Raw genomic sequence first — 26,905 nt, forward strand, 5'->3', positions numbered from 1 at the left:
GGGGAGATGTCCAGCTGGCAATTGCGAATTTGCTGTCAGATTTTAACAAGGGTCTGAGTGATGTGTTGTTTCTGGTTTAGGCTGAAGCTTCTCTCTTGCTGCTTCTTCTTCCAGAGAGAAAAAACCCTAGCCAAAACTCTCTAAAATATGGCCATTCCTCTTATTAGGAGATTTTTCCTCTGAAGGAGGAATAACAGGATCTAGAAGGGTTTGGGGAAAGCATTATGATTTCTTTTCTCCTCTTACAGAAATCCAGAACCTTGAGTGTTAACATCCATGTGAGAATGTGTGGGAGCTAAGAACATGGATTAAAGGTCTATCTTTATAGAGTATTTTTTCATCCAGAAGATCCCAATGGCATCTCCACCACCACTAACCCTGATTTTACTGGAGGGCTATGAGCCCACAGTGAGTAAATAGGCAAGACACCAAAAACCAAGGTCCAAGGAACCAAACGCTGCCAAGAACTGCAGTGGAGGGGATCTCAGTGGATAAGAGCAGACCACCTGTGCTGGCTCCAGCAGTATTCCAACCAGAGCCCAGCCCTGTAGCTCTATCAGCCCAGCACCTCCCCTGAGCTGTGAGGCTCAGAGCCCTTGGGAAGGGCCGTCAGCACCGGGGCAGTGCCATGGCACAGACTGCACAGCCCAGGGCTGGCCTGCCCTAAAGCCCCCCAGAACCCAGAGGCTACACCCACACTGCCCCACACGCCTGGGGGATCCCAAAAAGGACGCTTTGCTTTCCTTTTCTACCCACAGCTCTGACAGAACAGCCCATGGGCTGAGTCCCACAAAGGTGCAGTCCCCAACCTTCTGCAGGCTCCAGAAACGGGCTCGCCCTGTGCCCAGACCTGTTCCTTTAGTGTCAAAAATCTCCCTTTTCCCTCAACTTGTTACAGATCTGGCCAAGCCTAGTCTTATGTTTCTTTTGAAATCAGCAGGAGAAATCTAGCGTGGGAGAGGAACAAATCTATTTCCCTGTTCTCTACTAAATGCCCGACTATACTCGTGCAATGCAACCTGAAGGCTTCCACTCTGACCAGCTCCTTCAGCCACTTGGACTGTTCTCTGGTGTTTGTATCCTGGAGTCCCAGCAGCAGCAAAACCAGCTGCCAACATCCTGGGAATATCTGCCTTGGAATCTCAACTACTGTGTGAAGCCACTGCTCTTCAGTTTGAGATTTGTGTTTGCAAAGGAAATCTGTCCAACAACAACATGAGGAGAGGAAAAAAAGGAGGAAAAAGGGCTTTATATAACAGAATTAACAGAGCTGTTGCAATAGTAATGTGAAGTTAACAGGCAACTTTTCCTCCTCCTCCTCTGCCCCCACCCCAATCTCCTCCTCTAACAGCAGTTTCATTTGTTTTTGTTTCCAAGCTTCTTTTACTGGCCACTCATACAGCCCCATTCCCTTTGTCTAATTTGGATCTCGAACTTCCATGCAATAGACTCTTGCTGTAACTGTAAATCTTTTTATGGCCCTTCTGCCTCTGAACTGTAAAAGCAATGCCACTGTAAGCTGCCTAAATGGGTCGTAAATCCACTTAGTGCACTGAATGAGGAAAGAAAGATTTTAAGGGAAAGAAGGGGCAAAAAAGGCAAACTAAGGTGGCTGGAGGGACACAGGGGGAAAAAAGCCCAAGAATGTACTTGCTAAATGGAACCAAAGTAACAGGAGTCAAAGGGAAAATATGAACACTGAGGTGGGGGGAAGGATGAGATAATTCATCTTGGTGGTAAAAACAAGCGGCTTCTGCAGGGCTGAGCAGTTCATTAACACCCAGCGATTTACGGGACGGTGTTGGTTGCCCTCTCCGCTCCTGCTGGCACCACTGGGATCTGGGAGCACCAGGAGCCTGCTAACGCTAATGGACTCCTTTTCCACTGGGTGGTCCAGGGACTGGTATCTGGGTCTAATTCCAGCTCTTTTGCACTGCCTTCCTTCCAGGTTAACTGCAGCTCTGTGCCTCAGTTTATTCTGTTCTGTAAGTGGGAGATAAAGATATTCCCTGTGTTTGCAAACTGTTTTGAGAGCTGCTTAAATGCCACCAAGGAAGGGGCAGAACCAATTCCTGTGGCAGTCAACAGCAACAGTTTAATTTGTTTCTGTAGAAGCAGAGCTAGCCCAAAATGGGCCACCTTTGTCTGCGTAATTTATTGCACTTATCACCATGGTATCTGAGCGCTAAGAGTATTATCCAAATTCCACTGAATTCACTGAGTGTCTTTCCACTGCTTTCAATAAGTTTTGGATTTGACCCCAAAGTCACAAAAAAACCCCAAACCTGAGGAATATGTCAAAAGAATGTAAGTGGGTGTGAGTTGAAATTGAGGAGTTTGGAGACGGGAATATGCAGAACAGTAGCTATTTAAAGACCAAGCTCGCTACTGAGCGCTCCCTTTTAATAGGGTTATATAAATACATTCCCGTCTCAATACATGTGGAAAAACAGGCAGTGAGGTGAGACTCTGTTGCTTTATTTCTTGTGGGAAATATTGTGCATAGCTAAACTCCCGCTTCCCCTTTCCTCACCCACCACCCACAGTCCCTGGAAGCCTTCAGCAGCTGTGTGCAGCGTGAAGAGGCACATCCGGCAGCACGGAGAGAGTTAAAGAGTTCACAGCTCTGCCCTTAAAATAAAGCCCCTGTTTTCACTGCATTCTCACCTTGCCTTACAGACTTGATCTGAGTTTTGGCGCTCAACATGTCAGAATGGGAGGGGAGACTGGTTATGCCTTTTATTATTATTGTTATTTTATTGGTCTGCTTCTGTGCAGGGAAAAGAGGAGGGAAAGAATGTTTTTCCTTGGCTCTCTGTGAATAGAAACAAATTTCAGTACAGCTCCCCAGGCTTGGTGTGTCCTCCACTGGAAGTCACTGCCCAGGTGGGCACCAGTTGGCCTCTCAATTCCCGTTCTCAGGACAAAAAAAACAGGGATAAAAGAGAACTGAGAGGTGAAGCCTCTCTCTTTTCCCTGGTGTGGTGATAGCTCAGGTCAGGAGATGCTGATACTATACCTTAAGAGAATACTACTAAAATGATGGAAATCTTTGACTATGGAAGGTGGAGACTGCACCGGGGCAGCAATTATGTTTCAAAGGTAATCCCCCTGCTATTTTATTGCTTATTTTCTCCATGCATTCTGTGTACAAGAACAATACAAGGGCTGGAATATTTCATATCGGGAGACTTCCAAAAAGCTGTTTGCTCTGTCAGGCCAATAAGCTGCACAGATTTTTGCAATATTATGTCAATTAAGGGTAACAATTGGACTATATTCTTTTTTAAAACCCTTCCTAGAAACACTGGCACAGCTCCTTGGAGCAGGCAAACTCCATCAAACTCCGAGGAGTTCGCATACAGAAAAAGCAGTCAAGTCTTCAGTGTCTGGAAAGTTTTACAACTACAGCTGAAGTCAAGAGAATTTAATTTTTGCCATCACCAGAGCTGGAGCAATCTGCTGCACTGAGGACTGAACCCTGTCTGCATGTTCAGGCTGGGCAGTGGGACACAGATGTCCCAGGGTGCAGCACAGGACAGCTGAGGAGAGCCTTTGGCCAGGTGAGAACCAGCTCCAAGATGAACACTGTTCATGTTTTAATAACACCAAGCTAGAGCTGGATTGGGCCTGTCTGCTTGCAAACAGCAAATTTTAAAAGAAAATCTATATAAAGTCTATCAGTCTTTAAACACCTTGAGAATGCAGCAACAGTCTTAAAATAAAATCACATACAGGCAGAGCGACCTGATGACAAGACAAACTCTCCTTCATTGCCAGCTCAAGTGATTTTGTTAATTCCTGTGAATATATTACAGGTCTCAAGATGACTGATGCTATCATTACCACCTTGGCCTCAGCCATTAGGTGATTGTTATGAATCTCAACTTTCATTTTCAAAGTTTTAGCTGTCACCATTTGAAAAAATGATGAAACCAAAACTTAGACGGAAAAATGTAAGGTAAATCTTACAGAAAAAGCAGAAGGCAATTTAAAATTATTATTATATTAAATATTTCTTACCTATCTTGAACTTTCAATGATGATGTTTGATGGCTAGAACAGAGGTTACTGGCTAGCTGACAACAGCAATGTTACTGTAAATTAAACCCATGCAACAAAATTTGGCTATAACCCACACTTGCTTTAAATTTGTGCAGCCTCTAGTACAGAACTAGGAAACAGTCACAGATTTAATTTACTTTTCACTTCTGATGCTCTCTGCATATTGTGGGGGATATGGTTTTGGCAAGGAGTTTGCATTTATTAGCACATATAAATATACCAAGAATGTTTGGTCTTGCTGTTAAAGCTCAGATCTAGAAGACAGGAATATGTCAGAAGCTGAGTGTCATTTTTAAAAGCAAGCTTCAAACCCATGTATTTCTGTTGAAGTACTTCACAAGTAAGCCAACTGCACCCAAAAGAGTTGAGAAGGCAAAAATTAGACATAACCTGAAATACTCTTTTAAAAAAAAAAAAAAATCATTATTTCTAAGATTTGGAAAACTGATTCATGATTTCTAAATATTTGGATTTGCAAACACTGCTGTTAACTGCTCGTCATTGTTTCACATAACAGCTCCCAGGTGCAAGGACAGATTTTTGTCTCCCTAATCAAATTGGAGAGAGATTTATTGAAATAATGTGCAGAGCCATACTCCAGCAGCTCAGGTTCAACAGCAGATGCTGACACTGGGTGTCCCTGCCCATTCCTGTGTTGACATCCCTGCACTCTGAAGAGTTTGGGAAGATTCAGGTGAGAGATTTTGCTATGAACCATCCTGTGTGACCTTGGCACAGACAAGCTCAGATCCCTTGGGCAAAGGGTAACATCACACTGGAGAGAGCAACATGGCAAGAAATGCTAAAATATTCTTATTTCTAAAGTTTTCAAAAAGCTGTTTAGAAGTGTTGTAGTTCAGAGAAGCCCTTTTATTCTTCCTTAAGCAGGTAAAAAAAGACAAAAGAGATTTAGATGAAGAATTGTGCCTAGCTCTGAACTGCCTCTTTTAAATTCTGCTTCCTTTGTTTTATTCCTCTTGCCAATGTTTAGGATGAGAACAATTTATTTTGGGGTCAGCTTCAACTTTCTTGTTCCTGGCAATTTATTTTGGATCAGATTCCCAAATCTATTCACATCCACACAGAGTCTACTCACACTACTGAAGGGAAGAAGTTTCCTCTCAGCTTGAGGAGAACCTGCTGCCGATGAGCTCCTTCTCCTCTGGTCCATAACCTTTGACTCCTCCTGTGGGGGAGAAGGGAGAAATGCAATCAGGAGCAGAATTCCAGCACATCCCTCCGGGGTGCCAGACATCCAATTTCCAAGCAACCACTGGAAAGTCCGTATGGAATTTCATTTTTAATAGGAAGCAACAAGGAACAGGAAAACCCAGAGGCGAACACATGCCGTGTGTTACTCCTGCCTGAGGGCTTAGGACGGGGTCTGAACCTTTCCAGGTGCTCTCCTCTGCACAGAGCAGGAGCTGTTGGGAGCTTCAGCACGCTCGGGGTGCTCTTACATTTTATTTTTATTATGTTAACTAAGAAACTAGCTGCCTGGTCCATTTGAGGAGGGTATGGCTTTGAGACAGATGTGGAAATAATCTGAAAACATGAGGGTCAGGCAGTGGAACACTTCCAAGATTATATGAAACATTAAGCAAGTGAAAGGAGAACATTTATTTTCCCATCTCATATTCCATCCCAATACTGGATTTCTCAGGCTTATCTTCATTTCTGCATTATAACTGAACGCTAATTGTGTTTTCCTCCGTATTTTTTTCTGTAGATGAAAAAAGTTCCAATCTAGACTGTCCCCTTTCATACCAAAGAATGATTTTTTTTTTTTTTTTTTTCCCTACCTCTGGCATCAGCTGAGCAGCCAGGGGCTGCTGCAATGCCAGAGACACTGATGGACTGCGGGGACACGCTGCAGCCCATGGACCTCTGGAAATGAAGATGAAATGAGGCTCCGTTGTGTGCAGCACATTGTGATAAGATTTTGGCCCCCATTTCGGTGTGACCCAATAGGTTTAAATTGCTTCATTTCTCAGCCAGCCAAGAGCAAATGGGTGGTAGATGTGATATGGCTGTTCACTGGAAATCACCCTTGATTGATTTACCTTCTCCTCCTCGGCAGTGTATGGGCTCAGTGTGTGGCTGGGGCACATAAATTACAGCAAAAAAAACCTTTTGTGGTTGTGTATAGTCTATATATGTTGTCACCCCATCAGAGGAGAAGCTTTTATGAAGTATTAGCTCTAAGTGTATACAGAATAGAAATGATAATTTTTATTTGCTTGTCAGAAGCTAAGTCACATTTCAAAGTCATAGTTTTGCTTAAAATCAAGTAGAACCAAATAATTTTGATTTTTAATTTTTTTTTAAGTTAAACAGCCAGAAAATGCTGCTGATGGTTATTAAAAAAAAAAAAAAAAAAAAAAAAAGGATTTTTAGGAGACTTTTTTGTTTCTTTTTGGAAAACTAATAACAGCTGTGAAATTCAAAAATTTTCTGCTTTCATTACGAAATTTCAACAGTTTGGGGTTTGCTTTTGCCTTTTTGAAAGAAGATACAAAGATATTTCATTTTAATATGTTTGCAGGAAAAAAAAAAAAAAAAAAAAATCTACCAGCGCTGTTACATTGTTATTTCTGGGGGCTGAGGAACAAGAAATTGGAGAAGTACTCCTAAAATCATTTGGGTGATTTACACACTTCACTGTGATTGGAACATGGCCCTCATTTCAGGCTGTAATACCCACACTGCCACCCCCTAGGACTGAGAACAGCCACCTGAACCCAGGTTAGAAAAAGCTGGGATTAAAATCAGGGAATAAAGACAGGTCTCAGGATAGTGCATCACATGAAAGCAGGATCCTGGTTCCAGACTGCATTTCCCAGGGACACAGCTGGAGCAGGGTCTCTGGGCTGTGGCTGGGAGGGGCAGTTGTGGGAAGAAAAGGGAAGAAAGGATCTTGCAAATCTGTGCTTAATACTCATTAAAACTGGGGTTTAGATCAGATAAATACGGACAAACATGCAAGGCGTGACTTTCAGCTTCTTTATCGGAGTACCCCAGTTTTTTGGACACCTGTATTCCATCCAGCTCTAACCAATCTGTCTCAAACTTATTTTCCTCATGCTCAAAATTTCAAAACTACCCCAAATGGGAAGACTTCTTTTTCTCCACAGCCAAGCTAGCTCCCACTGAAAGCAATGGTTTCCCCCCATCTCTCCCCAAGGTCAGTATAGATTTACAAGATTCAGATCTATTTTAACATTTTAATGCCCCTTCAGTTCTGAAATCTGCCGTGCTTCTCTGTAGGGTAAATAATGCATAACTGCTGAGTGCAGAAACCCAGGAGAAAGTCACCATCACAACATCTGGTAATGAATAGTTACTAGAAAAATTCCATTGTTTGCATCAATTTGGCGAAAGAAGAAGGGAAGTTGATATATATTTTAATGTTTTCTAATAAAATATTACTTGCCCAATGCAATATGAACCCCTGCAGCATAAAGACCATCCTTGCCAACCGCTGCCAGAAACCCCTGCCAGTGTCCCAGGCTCCCAGCCAAGGGCTCCTGCCTTTCCCCAAGCCGAGCAGTGCACTGAGCAGAGCACACCTGCCGTAAATCCCCGAGCATTCCCGGCTCTCAGCACGGACCGGTAACGCTGTGGCTCGGGATGATGGATGGGGATGTCACCGGTTCTCTCCCCTCCTGCACATGCCCCTTTCCCCTCTCACAGGCATTTTTCATGGGCTCCGGTGGCTCAGGCTCTGCAGCTCCCTCTCCCACCCATCCAGCTGGTGACAGGAGCTGGTGGCAGCTGTCCCCTGTGGGGACAGGAGGCTGCAGGAGGGAGGCAGGAGCCGGGCGTAATTAACGGGACAATTGAACGGGTCACGCCTATCTGATTTCAATTAACCCCTGAACTTTGCAGTGGCGAGATCTCATGGTTACCAGCTAACTTCAGCAAAGTCCAGATGTGATAACTGGTTAATCCAAGGCTGGGGTTTGACGGGGCTCCACCCAGATCGCTTAAGGCTCATGAAAGAAGAAGGAGTAACAGTGGGTCTGAGTAGTGTATCAGAGCTGGAGTCTGATTTGTTCCCTTTTCAGATCAAGAATAGGAGAAAAATTAAGTAAAGAGGCCCAGAGAAATATATTAATAGCATTAAGGACACAAGCATTCAAAGCTTGCAAATCAGATTAGTGTAAAGAGTTAGATAAACAAGAGAAAAGATCTTTGTTCAAGAAAGACTGAGATAAGCACCGAGCTGACATCAGGGAACAAACCAATCTGGCTATGTTAGGAATAGAGGTTCTCATGTATTTTAGAGAACACTTTTTAGTTTCAAAATCAGCACAGAGTTTTAGAGTTTCAATATAAAGGTTCTTTTAAAATCCTCTATGAACTACAAAGATTTCTAGCTTACAAAAAAAGCTATCACTAAGAATTAATATCACTCAAAAGAATGCAATATTTTAAAATTAAATATGTTTTGCAGTGTTTGACATTTTAAATTCAGATACTAGAGAAAATAATCCTGGTTTTGTTGCCCTTTCTTTTCAACATAATTTTGTCACTTAAATTGTTGACCCTCTTTGGTTATTGGAAAAAAATTAATTCTGCTATCACTAATAGGGCTGCAATGACCAGAGGATAAATTGTTATCACTTTGCCTTTTGGCTTAAATTAATTTGTTCTTAATATTTAAGCAGTTATAAATGAGAAGCTAATCTGAATTTATAACAGCAGACTGTGCATTTTCATGTAGTTGCAGGTACAGCACCAGGTATGAGAGACACACAAAGGTGTTGAAGCAAAACCAAAGGTTACAGTGCAAAAAACATTATAAATATCAGAAACTGTGACCAGACTCAGAACATCTCAAACAGATGAGTTATTCCATAAGTGATTTCAAGGAAATTTGAAAATAAAACCAGTGTTGATGACAGGATAATAGACCCCAAATAAGGATAATAGACCCCAAATACATTAATAAAAATTTTAAGTTTAAAAAGAAAAAAAAAAAAAGCAATTCATCAAATTAATTGCAAGCCTGCACATTCCTTATTCATAACATTAAATAACTACATCTATTAAGTAACTTCTTTTAATGAAATCTCATTGACTGGGCTGATAGCATGGTATGTTTTTATCCTAATGGATTTAGAGCACTAAACCTACAGCAACCTACAGTAAACAAGAAACAAAAGTCAAAGCTTTTTTAAAGCAAAATATAACATTTTTAATACATAAGAAATTTCTTTCAGACACCTGAAGATGCCCAGGTCAGAGCAGACTTCAGTTCCTTACACATTCCTAGCCCTGTTAATAAAGGCTCATGTCCCAGTGAAAGAAGCATCTGGCTCTTCTCCCCTAATCAATAACATTCAGGAAAAGTCCCTTCTTCCAGCAGCAGCATAAATTACCAGATATATGCAAATAGACTTGCTAATGTTAATTGCCAGGGCTGATTAGTGATTAATTTTTTGATTATGATCAATCATTCCGCAGGAATTTTAATAAGACATTCCAGGCAATCTGCAAATTGGTAATAATTAGGGATCCCAACCAGTAACGCATCCCCAGCCAGCTAAAACACATCCCTGTGACTGAGCATGTTCCTGTGAACAACAGCTCCAGCCTGGGAGAAAAGGGAATGATCAAAAGCTCCAGAGCCTGCTGGGACCATGGTGTCATCTCTAACAAGAAGTTCCTTTTTTGCCATTTTTAGGCAAGATGGGCTCTGGCACATCTGGCCACCTCCTTCGTGTGTCTCAGACGGTCAGAAATTAATGGGAGGTTCAATTCTATGCCAATACCTTGGAAATGTCACCTCAGTTGGCAGACTTGCAGCTGGGAGAATAAACACAGGATTCCCCCCCCCAAAAAAAACAACAAAAAAATGAGAGCAGTTCTGCCAGACCTGCAGGGGACATGGCTAAAGGCAGGACACAATTAGGTTTTCAGACCCTGCAAATTAAAAAAGGCCAAACAGAAGTTCATACAATGTCTTTTTTTTTCTTTCTTTCTGGCGCACAGCAGGCAGCAGCACTAAATTTTTAGCAGCCAGGGAAATGTTTTCCCTGTGTGACACTTGTTTGTGTACTTTATGGTGAAAGTTCAGACACTGCTGTACATACAACAGCTCAATATGCAACATGATTAATAATATTTTCTTTTCAAAGGAATTGTACGGCAAACATAAATATTCTCCAACAACACTTTAAACGCAAACACTATTGCTGAGTACAAACCAGAAAGTGCAAGTGACTGGAAGAGGACATGAAGTTTTCTAAACTTTTAGAGCAAGTGTTTGACTGCTCTCTATTCAAATTGGGCACACAGACCTTGACACCTGCAAAAAGGAGCTTAAAAGGCATCACTTGCTGTCAAAAATGAGTGAAATGCAAGTGAGGCATCTAGAGGAGAGTAAATTAAGGGCACAGTGTATCTCAGCACTGCCCTGTCATGTTCAACCAACACTCAAAGCTTCTGAAATTTCTGTCTCCGTGGACTAATTCTGATTTGCACAAAATACTCCTCTTTATGTGTCAAGAATGGCGTAAAGGAGTTTGAGTATAAATGAAAATAAATCCCTGAGGTCTACAATCCTTTCAGTTCTTTCCCTGCTGCCAAATGGACCATTTTATGATGAAGTCCCAGGTATTTGCTCTTTTATTTGAAGAGCTTGCAGTTAGTACAGTGTAAGTAGCTCAGCTTTTGCTTTTATTAAAAGGACAGAGTAGGATTAGCCCCAACTTTTATGTTAAATTTTCTGACACAAGTTAATTTGCAGTTGAATGTTATTTTGCCCAGGAAATATTTTCTTCCTGAATAAATCATCCTTTCATCAACACACTGAAACGTGGTTTTCACAAAGTGCAGTTTCAAATGAAGCTTTTAAACAAACAGGGAAATATTTTCTTTTTCTCCCAACAGTTTCAATAGGAGAAGAAATGCCAAACAGTAAAGGAGTGTGTGCTTGCTGTCTTTCTTATATAGCAAATAAGAATTGCTTTCAAGCAACATATATTCCTGTGGGTTTTTACTATAAAATGTTTTTTATCGAGGTGCTTTTAAAATCTTGGCTCCATTCTTGCCTTAATCTTCAACTTTCCAGCCAGTTTCAAGAATTGTAGACACTTATAGAAGGTATTTACTGGCCACAGCAAGCACAGATAAACACGAGGAGTAAACACAAGTACGTACCGAAGGAATTTACCTTAGACAAACCCAGCCCAATTCTTTTCCAGTTGTTCCAGCTCAAGAACAACTCCTCTATAATCAGGGGAACAACTCCACTGTTAAACATATTAGATCCTTATTTTTTTAAATTAACATTTCATTAATTTTATTTATTTATTTAATTCTGCGTATGATTTTTAACCAAATAAATTAACAAACATTTAAGTTCTCATTTCAGCTGGGGTTCCTCACTGCTCCCTTTATAAATCTCGCTCAGGAAATCTGAAATGCTGACAAGTTCCCTGGATTTGGTCTGTCATTCCTCTCCAGCTCCTCGCACTTGTACAATTCACAAGGTCATGAGTACAGAATGTGCTTGTTAACTTACACAAGAATAAAGCTGTCAGATGGGCTGAGGGCTCCTTGTGTACCAGTTTGGTGAAATATGATTATCCAAGCTGTAAAATGGATAAACCTATTAAATTAATAAATCTGCTGCCCCGAAGACTACGACTGATGTCGTTGCCTTACCTACAAGGCACCCTTTCTTAAATTAATGCTTGATAAAGGAGTAAATCTTTTAAAGACACACACTAAAGCTTTGCATTGAAGAGTTATCTTTTGTGTTGCAAACTGTAAGTACTTTTTACTGCTATGGATGTAAGTGAGAGGAAATGAATTCCAGAGGAAAAAAAAAGGAGTCTTAGAAAATGTTATTACCCAGCTAACACCATGGGCTGCTTCTTATCTGTACACAACTAATCACATCCCTGTTTCTTTTTTTATTCTAATGTGTGAGTGGATTTTAGTGCTCATGAAAGTGAAGGATAATTAGTAGGGTAGTGGATAAAGTGGAAGGCCACTGCCTTATCAAAGGCAGATTGGGTCAGCTACACAGAGGCAAAAGAAATCATGATTCCCTTCTTTCAGCTGCTTTGATTTATTACTCTCAAGGTCCAACAATGAAGTTTCACATCAGGGGAGAGAGAAAGAAAAAGAGTTTCAAAGGGTTCATCCTTCTTGACTTCTTAGAAAGCCTTTAGCATATTGTGTTTGTTAGGGCCCAATATCACTGTTTTTTATGATTATTAACTGTCTAGTACACAGGCAACCTCACAGAAACAAAGAAACACTCTACAAGGCACCGATCAAATATAGGGCAAGACAAAATATCTGTCACTGAGATTTTACAGTCTAAAATAAAACCCCTAAAAAGTGGAAGGGAAATGAGCACAGACATACAAAAGGAGCTGCTTTAAGATCACATGCCAACCAACCAGCAAAAATATGGAACAGAAAACAGATTCCCTGATCCACCCCAGGACACGCTGATAAACCTATAATGCAATAATGTTAAAAAATGAGACAAAACTCATTCTCATCAAATCTCAGTGCATCCAAAGGCATCCAACATCTTGCTCAGAACTCAAAAGTGAATTTGTAAAAGGAAACAGGAAATGAAAACTAAAGAGGGTTGACATGATTACGGGGTGTTAATAAGAAAAGACATAACCCAGGGGCCTTGATGTACAACTAGACAACAAGAGGTTACGTTCGGAGTCAGGGCTATGCTAATTTGCAAACTTGGGTCCATTTCATTAAGTGAGCTGAGAGACAGGCTGTCTCAGTCCAGCAGAGAGGGATCTCATTATCCATGTAGGGAGCAAGAGATAAGAATCTTTTAATAATTGCTGGAAAGTTTGGGGTTTTTTTTTATGATGATATGGAATGCCAATTTATGCCTCTCCACTCAATGTGGATAAAAACCAGCCCCCCTCTGGCTGTGGCCATTAGGACAGGGAGGGAAAACAGAGACTAATGCGCTTGCCTGGGAGACCAGTGCTGCAATACTCCATTAAATGCACTCCATATTGGGAACATGTTTGTTTACGGTGCTTGGAGTACTTTGCCAAGGCTTTTTACTTAATTTTCAATGGGCACAACTCTGGGATTTAAGGCCAAATCCAAAGCCCAGTGCAGCCAATGGGCAGGGCTGCCACTGACAACTAGCCTTTGGATCAAACCCTTTCCTAATTCCTTCTTAAGGAATGGCTCTGAATTGACACTCTTGGAAAACGTTGAAGAGCTTATATTACTTTGGCAAAAGTATTGTTTGCAGTGCTTTCCCTTTGTCCCCCTCTCCAAAACACAGCCACGGCAGCCACGACAAAGGAGCTTTCCAGCAGACAGAGGTTTGTGCATCTACTCCCTTCCTGCTACAAGGATTCTGCCCACTTCAGGCTAAGCACAGCACAGATTTTGTGACAGGAGCAAGTTTAGCCTGTGAGGGACTGATTTTGAAAGACTTGTGCCTTTCACATGACAGTACCAATCACAGTTCTGACCACCCCTAAAAGCATTTGCATAAAAAAGCAGGGATAAAGTTAGACAAGGTGTCATACTCTGGTTTTACTGCACAGTATCTGTTAAAATCTGAGATACAGGCACAAAAACTGAGCAAAGTCACAGTAATAGCATTAAACTTTTAAGAGTAAACTTTTCCCTCTGCACAAACTTACACTGCAAGGAAAAGAGGAAGCTGAATTGTTCCCACAGCCAAATCTGTTCATTTGGTTGAAGTCCCTGTACATTAGTGTGGAAAACACTGTCCAGGGAACTCGGAAGCCATGCTTATCTCTAAAGCTGGCTGCATGATTTGTTTTTATGCACCAGGTCAACCTAAGGACTATGTACAACGTATCTGTCTCCTCAGCAGGAACTAAATTACAAGTCTACTCTTCAGCTGACCTTGCCTCTTTTCCCAGTTTCTGGCTGTTCATGAACCATCTTTAATTTCCCTCATGCCCAGTTGCTATTGGAAGTCACTTGGCCAATATCCTTTGTGAAAGGCACTCCCAGTCTTCACTTTCCAGACAGGTCTGGAGACAGGAGGATTGACAAAATGGAAACTGATATTTTTGACTCCTTAATTTGATGGGAACAATGTAAGAATCACCTGTGTGGGCACAGATGCTCACCCAGGATGACAACAGTGCCTCCTGTGAGCATTTAATGGTACTTATATTTAAGGAAAAAAAAGAAGGAAGTGCTGATTTAAGTGTGCCCACAAAGACAAGGTTAGTCAAGGGAAACCCAGACATCTGGGAAGAGGAGCAGAGGTCAGGAGCAGCTCAAAAGGGCACATTCTCCCTGGAGACTCTCTGGCTGCCCTGGGACAGCTCTCAAGACGTGCCAAGCCAACAGAAACTGTCCCATCCCAGCCCTGCGATCGATGGTGCTGCAGTACAGCCCCTCCTCTTCCCACAGCTGGAAGAAAAGAGTGTGAGATTTGCACAGAGCACCTTCTCACAGCCTCGCTGAGAGGGGCCTGATACAGATGGGTTTTGAGCAGCTGGTGTTCAGTCCTCTAAACCAACAGCGCCCACCACCACTACCCCACCCCGCAGGGCTGTGAGGAAATACAAGCAAAGGCTGCAGGAGATCGTTCCCAGCCAGTATTAAATGTCTCTGATGGAGTTTGCATAACACCAGTCATCTGAAATGTCCAGAGGTTCCCTGTAAAGACCCAGGGTCTCTGCCATGAAAACCTCATCATGGTAAAACACATGGTGATGTTTCCAAGCAGATAAATGATTTCCACTAGGGGCTTGTGTGAGGCCACTGAATTCACTTTTGTTTTAGAATTAAGTCACCAAATTTCATCCCAGGTATTTAAAGAAGAAAAACTGATTTTTTTAATGGGACACTCCTGAGGCTTCACTCTGGCTCCTGTACTCTCTTCTGTCTACTGCCCACAGTTTCCTGTTTTTAAGTTAGGAAGTATTTATCCTCGTCCTGAATTTATTTGCAGTGTATTGAGATAAAAGTTCAGCTGTAATATAATTGAAATTAAGTAGGGTAATAAGCTCCAGATTTTTAAAAACATATTAAAAGGAGACCTCTCTTTCTCTCTGCTTATTCCTCATAATTACAATATGAATTTAAGGCACTATAAAATTAATAGAAACCTAACTGGTGACTGAAGTCTCCTACACAGGCAGACAGACAGCCTGTCCCTGCCCGTGCCCTCCAGCTGTGACTGTAACCCTACACATGATAACAACGGCTTTACCTCTAGGCAATCTCATTTATTGACCCTTTAAGACGGATGTTAAAAGACCAATTGAAACTAATAACGTGGAATGCTTTCCGTGAGCTCAAACCTTGCCCATATGCAGAAGATTTTAAATTACTCACCTCATTACATGCCACGGAAAAGCTGTGGGAAAATCACCCTCTACTACTGACTTTATATATATATATGTATGTATGTATGTATGTATGTATGTATGTATGTATATACTCAAACACACAGGGAGATTTGCAAGCTGGAAGTACAGATATGGTAAATTCACCATTAGCCTATGATGGATATGGTTTGATTTCATGTTTTAGGGAGGTTTTGGTAAATTTGAATAGTAAAACCAGTTTCCTTGTCCCATTTCCTTGCAAGATGTTTTTGGCCTGATGCTGGTGTCCAAGCAGGTCAGGGCAGAGTGGGCCGTGGTCTGGAGATGTCACAGCCACTGTCCCATGGCCCTGAGGTTCTGAAAAGGATGCATTGTGCCTTTAGGTCCTCTTAAGAAAAAAATCTTCTGTTTTTTGTGCTCTCATTTCACAAATAGGTGTGGTCGTAGCTGGAAGGCAGTGGCTTCGTGCTCTGAATGCAAGAGGGAGGAGATGGAAAAGGAGGCTCTCGTTAGCAACTCGAGAAGATGAGCCATTGTGTCCAGCCACATACCTGAGATGTGTACAAGCAAACCAGGTCTGTGCACACAGGCATATTCACTCAAGTGTAGGATATGATATAATTATAGCCAATTAAATCATTTTCCCTAAGATGCTTTTTAGAAATCAAGTTGTTACTTATTCATCAGGCTGTCAGTAAACACAACTCTCTCACACACAACATGTTTAACTTCTGCTCAGGTTACATTACTCGAACACAATCCTCATGGTAATTACTGACTCCTCTATCAGTTCCCAGCTTTTCCAGTCTCCTGCAAACAAACAAACAAACAAACAAACAAACAAACAAATTGAGGGAATTTTCCTTTACCCATTTGAGAATGGGAAAGAAGAGTCACTCTGACCCCAGTCCTGGGAATGCTCAGTCATGCCAGCACCTTCAGATTAGGGAAGAGGTCACAAAAAAGAATTGAGAACTTCAGCTTTACAAAGTTCAAGGCTTGCTTTGCTACATGCGCATTTGAAAGTGATTCCTATTCACTTCACAAATATATATATATACACACACATATATATGTGTGTGTGTGCACACATATATATATATATATGCTCTTTTTGGTTCACAAACATACTTATTTTTGTCAGTTCATATACATATATTATATATATATATATATATATATATATACACACACACACACACACATACATACACTCATGTGTCCTGTAAACACATCCAAGTGAGCCCTGGGCCCGCAGCCCAGCTGATTGCAGCTCTGGGGGTTAAGTTAGTTCTGGCTCAGTTTTCTGAATTATGTCTACACTTTTCCCTTGCATCAGGCAGTTCTTTCAGAGGCACTTTGTGTGGCAGTCACAGATGAATAATGATGTATTGCCTGGTCCGGAAATGTCAAGTGGACTGATGAGAAGTGCATTTCGGGATGTTCCTGGCAACAGCATCACTAAAATCCAGTATGCAAAGCTGAAAATCTGTCCTATAACCCCTCTACAACCAGGGCTTGTCCTCAGCATCTACCAGCTAGACCCACTTTAATTCACCACAAACAGTTTCTGTCTTTATCCTAAAAAAAGTCATGGAGCTTAAACAATGTTATTTAACCTCCCGTGTCCTCTCCCCATATTTCTACCAGCGCCAAACACCCATAAACTCATTCCAAAAAGCCACACGTTACCCAACCAACGCTGCCTAAGGAAAGCATTCAGGAGTGTTTATGGGGCAGCTGAAGTGTAATGATTTAGTAGATGTTTATAAATGTTTATACTGTACAGATTAACATTCCCCAGGGGGCCTGTAATGAAGAGAGTGCTCCAACTGGAATCAAACCAGCCAGCCTGGGCTGAATGAGCATGAATGAATCCTGCTGGCCTACCTTCGTGAGCTGTTTACTCAGTTTGAACGGATTTCCTCCATCCATGCTCCTTCGGCGTTTTATTTTGGGAGAGGCAGTACAGGAATCTGGTCTCAAAAGAAGCACAGTTTGGAAACGTGTTAGAAAATCCAGCCCATCACTTGGATGGTAGGAATTACTCACAAATTGCACTAGACAAAAAAACAAAGAGCCCAACCCCTGGGCTGTGGAAGTGGAGGCTGAAACTCCCGTTGACTTCAAAAGGAGCTGGGTCTCACTCTCAGAACCTGGTTTTCAAACATCGTTTCCAAGTGTAAACACTGACAATCATACTGAAGCAGCCAAGCCCTGCTACTAGACCTTGGCTTTTACAGTTTGTTTCACATTAGGCCACTGTGGTTAAAAAACGTGAGTGCAGGCAGTGAGACGTTGTGCTGGAGGTTCCCAGAAATGGCTGATGAGAGAAATACTGAGTTATTGTGGTGGGCAGCTTCACCAAGTGTCTCCCTGAAGGTAATGGACAGCTCTTATTCAGAGTAAATGAAGGAACAACTTCAGTTTGTTCGGCGATGTCTTAAAGAGTGAAAATGTCTGCTCCTGGTACTGGCTGCATGAAATGGGTTTCGAATTGCCATGGGTTTAACATCTTGAGCACCAAACTCAAAAATTAACACTGGGAACTTTTGGATGAAGCTGGTCCTGCCTTGATGCCTCAGGAAGCAATGAGCAAACAGGTTTCAAAAGATCCATACAGCAGTAATGAGTGGGAGAAGCAAGAGAGGAAGATCATTTCTTTTGGGCATGGTGCCAAGTGGAAAGAAAATCAGTCTTTGAAATCACAAGTAAAGAAACAAACCCCTCTGGATTTCTGCTGTGGTCAGGAGAGTAAGATTTGTGTACGTGACATGTGTGTATATTCAGAGAGTGAATCATCTCAAAGGGGCCAGGGAAGGGTGGGAAGAGAACAGGAAGGATCATGGCATGGCCATAGTCAGCAGGGGTCAAAAAGAGTGGCCAAAAACACCAAGCAGAGTGAACGGTATCTTCAAGAAATCTGTATCTTCTGCTGCCAGTAGATTTGTGCAGAGGGCTTTTTTCCAGCTGTGTTTTTTCTTTTGCTGCTGTGATAGGATTTCACACTTCTCCAAAAATTATTTTACCTCTGACTATGATAGTGACATGCCTGCGTAAGACAAACAGCAGCATCATGCACTTCAGGTGTTCTCAAAGTAAAATACCAAGTATTCCTTGCAAACTCTTAAACCACAGCACTGGAAGCTGAAAATGTGTACTCTGATTCTGGAGGCTCTCCATGGGTTAGAGGGATGGAGGGGGCTCAAGACACAAAAGAATTACTTTCAATGTTTCTCTGAGATGTTTTTAAAGGCTCAAAAATAAGTCTGCTTTGAATCTTGAATGGGCACAGTGGACAAAGGCAATTTTGTTTGCAGTGGTTTATTTGCCCATCTCTTGAAGCTCATTACAGTTGCTGGCAAACACTCCTGGTACAAGTTCTGTGCTGTAACCCCACCTGGCTCTTTAGAGCAGTGGAAAAGACAGATATTTGAAATCTTCTAGAGTGCAGTAACCATCAGGTAATTAGCTGTAGCAGACTTGCAGAGTAGGAAAGGCTCACGAGAGCTCTGAAATGAAAGCAAAAAATGCCTCATGGAACTAATTTTAGAGTGGCTTGAAGTATTTAATCCTGCAAATTATTGCCAGTGAGGAAACATCAAGGTACTGCTGGATCTTAATAGTGGCAGAGCAGCAGGAATGGTTCACCCTAAGCTGCCTCCTGCTGACGGCTAAGCAATCAGACATGCTTTTCACCCCTCACAAGGTGCAGGGGCAGCTATGTTTTGTTCCCAGTGACTCGCAAAGTGGCATGGAATTGTTCCTCACTTCTTTGTGTCTGCGAAGGATCCTTTATCAGAGAGGCCAACTCAGCTCTACTTTGCAAACAGCAGAGAATAGAACAAGGAAGAGGAGAGCAAACTCTGGGGGTACAGACAGCATCCAGCACTGCACCATGCTGGACCCCTCTCCCATGGGGGCTTTCTTTCCTTCAAAAAGCAGGGAAGGGTCTGTAGAGGGGCACTTAACTCTTCCATAACTAGGACCTGTCTCATTTGGAGAAATACCTTTCTGACTTCTTGCTCTGCTTGTGAGTCCTCATTCATGAAGCTGAGGAGATTGGATTCATTCTTCCATCTCTCCAGGAGTCAGTTTCTCCTGTGTGGAGAAATTAAACATAAACCTTATGAGAACTGCTTTTAGCAGCAAAAAATACCAGATATGAGACCAGAAACAGATTTCTTAGGCTTTTAAGCCCTATTTGCCCTCACACAGATCTTCAGATCTGCAAACCCCTTCTATATTTTCACCAGACATCTTGTGAGGAAAAAAGGAAACTTCTTGTTTCTTCCCAATGGGAAGAAACTCAAGAATCCTGTTGCTGGGATGGTTAAAACCCCCTTCATTTGATTTCCAGACAGAATTTATTCATAGCCACTTAATGCCCTTCTGTTCTTTTGCCAAAATATTCTTCTATCTTTAATGAGTACTTTGTCTAGCTCCATGAAAGCTCTGCACTTGATTGCTACAGAACTTAGAAGTTCCCTCTTCCACAAGCCATAGGAAGAATTGTGAATAACAGAATGTGCTGTAGTTCCCCATGCAAATCTTGCAGGAGCCCATCCAGGTGTGTGTAAGAATCCAAGCACTAACCTCAAAACTGTTTCCACTACCAGCTCTCCCAGCTGTAAAGCTTTTCTCTTCATTTAAAAGCAAAGGAGTGCTAATGAGCTACACTTCAACATTTGCTTGAAAACTGTTTCCTAAACAGGAGAGCTGCAGTGTCTTTCCAAAACCCACCAGGCACCAAGAAGCATTTCCTTTGCAGAGGTAAGAATGAAGATCCTGCACATTTCATTGAACAACAAGGATATTTTGAACTCATATTTTTTTTCTTTCTAGGCACAGGCATCCTTTTGCACATGCACCCCTTCTATCTGCAAAACCAAGTGATCAAAACATCAGAACTAAGGTTAACCATAAACCCTTATTCATCTGCATTATGAGTCATTCTTTAAATATAGGCTTATGCCTTGTTTTCCACCAGGTTCTACCTCAGGGTGGACTGTGTTCACTAAATAAGCGGATATTAAATATTTTGTCGCAGTGTCATTATTCAGAGTGTGGCTTGAGGCCTCGTTTACCACATACTACTCCAAACCTGCTCGGAAGACACAATTGCTAATTTTCTTGTGAGTTTTTCTAGGGCTCTTATCAGTATGGCATATGAGTGCTTCACAACCCTCGCTTCTCCTAACAACACCCTGTAAGACAAGAGGATATTATTATTCTTGTTTAACAGATGGGAAACTGAAACACAAAGAGATTCAGGTCAAAACATTCTGCCAGAGTTGGGTCCCCAAGCTGAGATGTCTGGGAATTGATTTCTCAGAATGTTTAACGTTGTACATCATCATATATCAGGAGAAATAGCACTGGCAGTGTACTCTGCAAATAGAAACATGGAAAGAAAAATAAAATTAATAGACAGTTGGGAAGAATTTAGTTCAAATTGACTTCTCTGAGGCTGGATGAAAGTTTTGCAGGATTCAGATGCTTGAACCATGAGATCTCACGTTCTCTTTTCAGGTCTCTTTTAGTAGGCTCTCCCTGCTTCCACAGCAAATCCAGTCAAAGTCCATCAGGCATCCGCCTCCTCCTCTCCTCAGCTCTGACTCACGTCCTGAGCTGCTCCACCTTCTGAATTGAATCAGACCAGGGTCCTCTGCTAAATATAGCACATGGTCAAGTAATTAAAGGCTAGACCAAGCACAGGTACAAAAGGAAACCAAGTAAATACTTTGCAGGAAACCCTAACTTCATGATTTCCCGACACCCATTTCTAAATAATAAGCTTTTCAAGGAGAACAGTGTCCCTTACACACACACACGCACACATATATATACTACAAATTTTATACATAAATGCAATTTTAAACTAAAATATAAATGTATTTTTATATGATAAATACAATATATAGGATGAAAATGTTATTATATATGTGCAATAACATAACCCTATGTATACTTATACTTTCATTCCTGATTCATAATCAATCAAAATTTTCCAAAAACTGGAAAACGTATCTGGCATGGTATATTATGCCAGAATGATTAAAGTTTTCAGTTTAAAAATAAAGGTGAACGACTTCTGCTCAATAGGTTTCAGTTCGGCCTTCTAACTGTGTTTTTCTCTTTCAGGAAATCAGGATACATGTGCCTGGGTAAACCAGAACCACTTGTATTTTATAACATTCCCTGCTGAAAACTATGTAGAAGCAGAACTCCAAATTTCCAGTATTCAGGAAATTCAGTTATTTCACAATTTAATTTCTTTCTGAATTGAGAGAACACCTATTCCTCCCTTGCTTCAAACTTCCAAATTCCCCTAAAATTTTATTTGTGTTGGGTTTAAATTGTTCTAAATAAATCAACCAGAGCTGATACCAACACTGGAAATTTTGATGTGAATATTTGGAGCTTGACAGAGTTACAAGGAAATAAAGAAGCCTGGAAAGTTTCAAGCAATCCTTGTTACAGGTACAACACCAGCTATTTCTAAAATACTACTGCAGTAGCTTCTACATTTTGTAATAATAATTAAAAAAAAAAAAAAAAAGACCTTATTAAATGTGTTATGTGCTATTTTCAATACAGTGATACTCAGGAATGTATCCTCATTTTCCAGGTACTTTTACTGTCCCTCCCACTTAGAGCAGAGCAAGGAGTGAGGCTCTGTTCTTTCCTCACACACAGGTCTGTCTCATTTCATAGACTTATGAAAAAAGACCTGACTCTGAACTTTTTCAGCCTAAAGGACCGACCAGCAGCTCGTGTAAGAAGGAGCAGCAGCTCTGAGTTTCCCGTCCAGGCGCAGTGACTGCAGCGGGCAGAGCTAGCCCAGCTCGGCTCCCAGCACAGAACACACACTTGTGGCCACATCAGGGGGACTTCTAAGAGATGAACCCGGGGTTTGGGTTAATTAAATGCCACAGAAAGTTAGACAACTTGGCAGTTTCACTGATTAATATTTTGCTCGTTGTTTTCTTATCAAGGGGACAGGCAATTTGACTCAGTCACCTTCAAAGGACTTGCTGGGGCTTGTGTGAACCTGGGCTTCTCCCCGAAAGGAGCAGTCATGAGAACTGTTTAATAAAAAAAAAACAAAAACAACCTTGTGTCAAGATCTTCTATTTTGGAGGGAGGTGAGAAATCAGAATTCAGCACTCAGCTGAGAAGGGCTCTTTCCGTAATGCTTGGGCAGTGGAAACCTCAGCGCGGCCGCTGCCAGCAGCCAGCGAGGAATTCCCCTGTCAGGAGGGCCATGACTCACACGTGCCCCTGCTGCTCCTCTCCCTCTGATGTAGGGGCCATGCTTGTGGTCTGGGATGTGTCAGGAGAAAGGACCTGGCAGCGCTCTCCTCTGTTACACAACCCCGCTGTCCCTGCCCAAGGCACGCTCCACTCAGGGCAGGGAGCTGCTGCAGGTGGCATGGGCTACAGAACCCTTTTGCAGCGGCTGTTTCCTTTCTCTCTTCATTTTCCTTAACCCTCTGCTCCTCTGGAATAACCCGAGTAGCCCGGCCTGCTCCTGAACAATCACAATACTGTTGTAAAAGTCATCCCGTAAAAATGGGATTTTTTAGTATCAGTTTCAGCGGTGTAAAACGAGGCTCCACACGGAGCAGAGCTGACACAGGTATGGAGATCCCTCATCAGTGTTTGCTCAATAAATTCACAGCAGAGCTGCTGCCACAGCAGCAGGAGTAGTTTGCAACATTTGTATTTGTCCTCTGGCTATTTATTACTGTGTTTTTCATAAGCCCTTTTAATGCCTCAAGGAGTAATTTATGGGGACAGAATAGCACGAAAAGAACAGATTCCACTTATTCAAATCTCTGGATGATGAAAATCACATGAGAAGAGCAGGTTTCACATTGTTTCCTCTCCATAAATGGCTTTCTGAGGCAGTAAAAGCCATGTAAAAGCAAACACAAACACTGTACAAACACCAGGATATTCAGGTTTGGTTGGACTTATCCAAACACTGCCCAGAGATTTTCAGATTTATTTAGGTTTGGGCTCTGTTTTGTTAACTCATTCCATAAAACATTGCAGGTTAGTCTTAATATAACCAACTAGATATATGCACTAAAATGTCTTTTAGCTAATTTTACTGCACAAAAGGATTACTCTAATAAAAACAATTCTTAGTCTAAATCTTGTAACTTTTCAGATTGATGAGTAATGTGCGTGACTGTGGTGTTTCTTTTTCCTTTTTTTTTTGTTCTTTATTTGGCAGTTCTCACAGATTCTGCTTCAGTACATGAAGCAGACTGATCTGGATGCCCAGGATGATCCAACTTTCCAGCATCTGACATGCTGGTAATTAATTTTATAAAATAAGCAAATTAGTGAAGCATGACTAAAAACCTTTTTTTGATCCAGTGAACACTCACTTGTGCAGTGACATTAGGAATCATCACCTTTTAGTGCTGAGAGTAACAGCAGGGGCATGGAGAGGTCACCAAATTTCCTTCCTAGGGCTGGGGGTATAGTTTTAGAGGTGTCTGTCACACACAAGTTTGAAATGAAATGAAATTTCTAAAATAAGTAGAATTTGCTTGAAAAAGGAAAATTAAAGAGGTTTCTTTGGCCTGTCTCTTTTCATTAATCAACATTCTGACTCCCTAACTTCCAGATAAAGTAATAGAATCACAGAATGGTTTGGGGTGGAAGGAACCATAAAGATCATCTCATTTCAACCCCCTGCCATGGACAGGGACACCTGCCACTGTCCCAGGCTGCTCCAAGCCCTGTCCAGCCTGGTCTTGGGCAGGGATCCAGGGGCAGCCACAGCTTCTCTGGGCACCCTGTGCCAGAGCCTCCCCACCCTCACAGTGAAGCAATTTTTCCTAATATCCAATCTAAACTTAACTCTCTTTTAGTGTAAAGCCATCCCCTCTTGCCATAGGATACAATGTTTTCTACTTTAGCTCTACTGTGTTTCACGTTTTGCCTCATGAGACCAAGTACAGGGAGGGATGTAATTCAATAGTATATTTCAAACAACCACAAGTGTACCTGCTTGGCTGCTCATTTTTCACAAAGCCTTTCCAGGAAGCATTTGAAAGTCAGAAGACTGCCCCAAAATTTGTTTGAGTAATCCAGGCTTCATGATTCTGTGAGAGAGAACAGAAAGTTAACTTGAGGCATTTCCTTTGCTGCTTGTCACACCAAAATGCCATAAAGGCAGGCAGAACCTTTACCTGCTTTCCTACAGGTCCGTGGAGAGAAATCCCAACCTAGACCTTCATCCAGCAAAAAATCCTGCGCTCATTCTCCCCTTCCTTCGCTGTTACCTCTGTATAATCAGAGGAATAATCCACAGTGCACAAAGCAGCCATCGTGTTCAAGTATTTGCAAAATCCCAGCCCCTCCAGACCTGAGCTGTGCGAAGCCTCAGGATTATTCGCAATTTCACCAGCCTGATTCAGCAGAAAGAACGTGGAACAATTTCGAGTCACATTTAAAGCTGTTTATGGGTACAGGGAAAAAGTTGTGTCCCTTGAAGAAAATGTAGCTTTCTCTCAGCTTCATTCCTGGGTTGGAGGAGAATTAAACTGTTCTGGAACTTGCTGGGAAGAGGGGAGCAGGGGGATAGAGAAGGACAATTTATCTCTAAATTACATTGCTCTTCAGAGTAAACCACAGAGAGCTGTAATGGGACAAGTAATTTTTTTACATAGTATAATTAATTAGAACCCATAAACCCCAATTAAACAGCGCTTTTGAGACTATCAAGTGGTGCATGTTTGAAACTGCAAATATGACAGTATAAGTACATTTTTATAGCTGGGCACACTCCTCAGGATTATTTTCAGTGCTCTACTAAAATGGGAAATGGCACCAGTTAGGCCCCTGCTAATAAATCGCTTGGAAACAGACGATATTAATAATCTTTATGGGGGTAGGATGGAAGCCAGATGGGGCAGGGAGGGGAGTGTGAAAGTGGCATAATATATTGGCCTGGAAAACATAACCCAGGCCAAAGCAGAAATGTAATCTCGGTGTGTATCAGAGAGGGCTGGGAATAGAAAAGGAGAGGCGATGGCTGAAAGGGGACTCGCCCTAGGAGATCAGGAGGGCGACTTCTGAGGTAAGGCAGGCAACACCCTACAAGGTGAGCATCTGCACGGGCAAGGAAGCAGAGGAAAGCGATGCTCCAGGGGGTTTAACAGCCCCTAGCAAGGAGAGGCTTTGTCCCTTGGCCCGTAAATGGGAAAGGCGCTGGGAGCTCGTCCTGCCCTGGAGGAGCCGTGCGTGCAAGAGATGGGACGTGTGTGCACGGGCTCCACGCACAACCAGCGTGAGGAAAAGCTCCCCCAGCCCTTGTTTATTTACTCGAGGCCCCAGTTGTGTTTCCCTTGGCAGGCAGCAGCCCTGTGCCGTGTGCCAAGCGCTAATTCCCGCTGCCCCGCGGGCCCTGGCGCGCACCTGACAGCCATTAGCGCCCGGGCCCGTTTTGTTCTCACATTTCGGGCACGGACCCGCGGCCACGCACGGCTCCAGCAGACACTCCATCACCTCCCTGTCAGCGGCTCCAGCCCCTGCCCTGCCAGCCAGCACCCAGCTACGGAGGGCTGGGAGAAGCCTCCACCTTCAGAGTGACTCCTCTCTTCGTACAGAGTGGTGGACACTCCACAGAGGCCTCCTTGCTCCTTAAATTGTGACTTTGTTTGGGTTTGGAATTTTATTTTACCCTTCAGAAAATAGCAATGCAGTGGGATAAGTAAACAACTGGTGACGACTGAGCCTTGGAGACAGAACCTGACATTAAATTCCAGCACTCCTGTTCAGCTGTACAGTGCTCCTGTAAAGGGGCATCTTTAACTTATCAGTCACTCGGAAAATTCCTCCAGTCACCCATCAACATAAGAAGAACATTTAATTTAGAAATGCAGAAAACTACACTTTCAGATGAAGGAGAAACTGAGGGAACAGCTCATCTGGATAGAAGGAGTTGTGGCAAAGACTTGCAACATCCCTGGGAAAATACAGGGAGGACTTCAGAGCATCAAGGAGATAAGAGCTTTCTGCAGAAACACTTTGCACTACATGGTTTGCTCTGTGGAGGTCTGCAGAGTGCTGTCACATATTTTATATACACGGGGAGGCCGCTCAGCTTTTAGTTTTTAAGAATCCATTTACTAAATTAGAGAATATTATAAATATTTGCGTTTCTTAAGCCTTATGCCAATTTGGGTGCACTGAGACCCTTAAGCTTTCTTACCAGCATAAATTATTTTAAGATCTGACTCCTTAGCAGCTCTAAATACTGTCATTTTAGTTTGATGGAGACATATCTTTCCTTTCTATTTACTTTGTGCACAATTTTCTCTATTTAATATCAATAGGGATAGAGTCTTAGGCTGCAGACAAGTTTTGGACTAAGTCCTTATGAAGTTACAAAGGAAGGAATGGGAGACTTAAATCACTGGAGAGGTCCAGATTTTCATGAGAGAAAAGAGCATTGTAATTTTTTTCTATGTCAGTCTCAAGGC

At 42.2% G+C, this 26,905-nt stretch overlaps 1 long non-coding RNA gene across 15 annotated transcripts in view; it reads right to left on the reverse strand.

The window, feature by feature from the left end:
• LOC120760147 (uncharacterized) overlaps nucleotides 1–26,905 on the reverse strand; it is a 383,062-nt gene that overhangs the window by 37,313 nt on the left and 318,844 nt on the right. For 12 of the 15 annotated variants that reach the window (XR_009208368.1, XR_009208369.1, XR_009208361.1 and 9 more), the window contains 4 exons: nucleotides 24,426–24,523; nucleotides 19,409–21,069; nucleotides 17,289–17,374; nucleotides 5,162–5,251 (listed from right to left, as the gene is read on the reverse strand). This is a non-coding gene — a long non-coding RNA (uncharacterized LOC120760147). Of the gene's footprint in view, nucleotides 1–5,161; nucleotides 5,252–16,267; nucleotides 16,335–17,288; nucleotides 17,380–19,408; nucleotides 21,070–24,425; nucleotides 24,524–26,905 lie in introns of all 15 variants that reach the window. The other 3 variants (XR_009208370.1, XR_009208363.1, XR_009208372.1) reach the window with 3 other exon arrangements.

The sequence above is a fragment of the Hirundo rustica genome, chromosome 16 (assembly GCF_015227805.2).
Source record: "Hirundo rustica isolate bHirRus1 chromosome 16, bHirRus1.pri.v3, whole genome shotgun sequence".
Taxonomy (NCBI): Eukaryota; Metazoa; Chordata; class Aves; order Passeriformes; family Hirundinidae; genus Hirundo; species Hirundo rustica.